The following is a 3,655-nucleotide window of genomic DNA, read 5'->3' as shown; positions in this document are numbered from 1 at the left end:
GCCCATGACTAATGTAGAAGATTGCCCTGTAATAAGACATTGACATGTAGGGATGAAATGCTCGAGGGCACAAAGTGGCTGATGTGTGTGTGGGAGCCAGGGGGGCTATAGAAAAAGCCCTGAAGGGAAAACACCCAGAACAGATGGTTTCAATAAACAAGTTGCTTGCTTTATAACTATGTTACATTTAGAGAAAGTGAAAATTAGTATGTTTAACTAATGAATGCATTTAACCAATTTATGAACAATGGAGTATTGTTGTGTTGTTGAATAATTATGTTTTACAAAGTTACAAAGATGTCCAAATAAGGACATAATGCCCCAGGGAACAGAATGGTCTGTGTATGTCTTTCTGTCTGTTTGCTATGCAACCCCCCACAGGTATGTGGTGATGGAATCTGATAAGGAAAACAGCCATCTGGGGGAGGAGAATGTTGAAGAAAGAACGACGATAAATACCCATGTTTTTGTCCTGAGCTGGTTGTTGTTGGTCGAATCTTGCTGTTAAGACTTGAGACAACCCGGCGCTGTAAACTTTTTCATATCTGATCAATAAATATTCAATTTAGATATTTGTGTCTTTCCTCCAATTATGAACATGCAGATGGACGCCCTAAAGTCCAACATAGGCTATCTTGGACGCAAGACCAGGAAAACGTACGTCTTTGAACTTTTCCCACCGTACGATACTGTACCACCGACGAAGAGCCACGATCATAGGAATCGCGATGATTGTTTCACGATGGAAATCTTTCGTTTGGGAAGGCCAAAAATCATGCAGTTGTGATTCTAAATGATAACTTTACAAGGAACTTTGTCTGGAATTAGAAGCATACAATCTTCTTACTCTGCATCCTTAAGAAAATAGCGAAACATGCATCAACTTTCCATATAACCACATTACACCAGCTGCTAGGATTTAAAACTTATAACAGCGCGGCTGCATACATGAGGCAAGCTATTTTAAAACTATATACATGTTTTTACTCAGACTACGGACATGCAGTTCTATAAGTGCTTTATTTTCAGTGCCTGCATTACCATCAGGCATCCTTATCGACTTCCAGGAACTCTTATTACAAACGGCTGTAAGGATTTGAACATGCATAATTGCTACATGTACAAGAAATTAGCTTTCGTTAGTATTTGGCCATGCACACTTGCCGCGTGCACTCAGTTTGTCACGTTTCACGTACGCGGTCGTGTATGGTGCGGACTTCGATCGTTTATGGAACGCCAGTGTGGCAAAGGATCTTCATTCAACAAATAATTCAGAACTTCTTAAGTGCATATCATGTAAGACTATTAGCACAAAAATGTCATGTTTAATCATGCTATTATGGTTAGTCAAAGTTTAAGCTGTAAACTTTAATCTAGAAGGCTATTACTTTCGGAGTACATCCATCTATCAACTGCACAACCCTACTGATACCGCGCCTCAGTTTTTGGGGGTTTTAATTTACATCGTAAACGGAGAATTTTATAATCATCTGTGAGTCATGGCGAAGCAGGCAAGACAAGGCAACGGATCCAAATGCAATGGCTTAATTCTTAAAAACCCAAAGTGCACAAAGCAGAACTAGAATGAAGACCAGAATACAGGACTAAAAAGTGATGACGGCAAACTACACTCGACAAAGGACAACTGAAACACAAGGACTATATATTCATGTGGGTAAACAAGATATCAAGACACACCCGGGGAAACAATCTAGAACAAGGACCAACGAACTACAAGAACTACAGACATGGATGACTTACAGAACTTCAAATAAAGAGTACAAGACTGGGGAAACCCAAGACACGACAGTGACACCGTGCAATCTTTAGCATCAGTCAGATTTGTTTGTAACCATAATCTTCTCCCTACTTTTATAATGACAATATAAAAGCATGCATACACCAATTGTGTCTCTTCATCAGGAGCCGAGCTCCTTATTTCATTGTGTGCAGGAAACCACAATGACGGTCAATTCAATATCGGCAAGCAGTAATCAAGGTATGTTTAAGCAAACTACTGGTGGTGGTGGTGTATTTAACCATGCTAAATCATGGCCTTTGCCATTTATATCATTTCTTACTTTGGCATAACGTTGCCTTCTGCGCCTACGCGGCCTCTCTGCTATCAAGCCTAACGTGGCAGCCTTCTACGGATATCCTCTACTGCTGATATTACGTTCGACATTTATGGACATGTTTATGGTATGTACCTTTTATCAATACTGGTGGTGGTGAATCTTATTGCAAGCTAACCTGTTGGCTTTTCCTACTGGGCATATCGTTGCCTTCTACGGCCTTGCGGCCTATCTAACCCTGGCATATCTTTGCCCTTCATGGCCTACACAGCCTCTCTCAACACGGCATATCGTTGCCTTCTATGGCCATGCGGCCTTTCTCACTCGGCATATCGTTGCCTTCTATGGCCTACGCGGCCTATCTCTATCTGGCATATCGTTGCATTCTATGGCCCACGCGGCCTATCTCTATCTGGCATATCGTTGCCTCCTATGGCCTACGCGGCCTATTTCTCTGGCATATCGTTGCCTTCCAAAGGCCTACGCGGCCTTTTCTCACTAGGCATATCGTTGCTTTCTATGGCCTACGCGGCCTATCTCTGTCTGGCATATCGTTGCCTTCTAAAGCCTACGCGGCTTTTTCCCACTAGGCATATTGTTGCCTTCTACGGCCTACGCGGCCTACTTCTCCAGCCTATCTCTGTCTGGCATATCGTTGCCTTCTATGGCCTACGCGGCCTATTTCTCTGGCATATCGTTGCCTTCCAAAGGCCCAAGCGGCTTTTTCTCACTAGGCATATCGTTGCTTTCTATGGCCTACGCGGCCTATCTCTGTCTGGCATATCGTTGCCTTCTAAAGCCTATGCGGCCTTTTCCCATTAGGCATATCGTTGCCTTCTACGGCCTACGCGGCCTATCTTTCAGCCTATCTCTCCAGCCTATCTCTCTCTGGCATATTGCTGCCTTCTATGGCCTAAGCAGCAATCCCATGGCCTCTTACGGCATACGTCAATGTCAGTAGATAACAATTTCTCTTATCTGTTTCAGGAGCCTCAAAGAAACACTGGTGGGTACTGATCATCGTGATCAATTTTTGGGGATTAGATTCTGGCCTGTCTTCATCTTCAGACAGGAACCGCAAGAATCCGTGACCCCCGGATTTGAACTATGGTCGGGGCCTACGCCAAAGAACTATACTGTGTTACATTCCAACCTTGGTTGCTAACTACTGTTAAATAAACGCATATCAATTCTTAACCTATCTTCGAGTCTTTCTGGTAGAAATGTTAGCGTAGCGTAGCGGAGGTTCTACCAGGAAACTCGAATGTTACGTCATTCATTTCACAAGGCGCAATCAATCACCCTGAGAGTATATAAGGCTTGTACTCATCTGTCTTTGCGTTCGCAGATACTGATGCCAGCATTTACAACCCACCCTCCCTACCACCATCACCAGGTCGGTTCCGTCCATACTTGAGGGGGATTAGATTCTGGCCTGTCTTCATCTTCAGACAGGAACCGCAAGAATCCGTGACCCCCGGATTTGAACTATGGTCGGGGCCTACGCCAAAGAACTATACTGTGTTACATTCCAACCTTGGTTGCTAACTACTGTTAAATAAACGCATATCAATTCTTAA

General features: G+C 43.4%; 1 long non-coding RNA gene across 1 annotated transcript; it reads left to right on the top strand.

Moving 5' to 3' along the window:
- Positions 1–640: 640 nt before the first annotated feature.
- On the top strand, positions 641–3,655 carry LOC129437642 (uncharacterized). The gene is made up of 2 exons (XR_012372885.1): positions 641–1,835; positions 1,924–3,655. It is a non-coding gene; the product is annotated as an uncharacterized lncRNA (long non-coding RNA).

Source organism: Misgurnus anguillicaudatus, chromosome 13 (assembly GCF_027580225.2).
Source record: "Misgurnus anguillicaudatus chromosome 13, ASM2758022v2, whole genome shotgun sequence".
In the NCBI taxonomy this organism is placed as follows: domain Eukaryota; kingdom Metazoa; phylum Chordata; class Actinopteri; order Cypriniformes; family Cobitidae; genus Misgurnus; species Misgurnus anguillicaudatus.
This window is presented reverse-complemented; position numbering and strand designations above follow the sequence as displayed.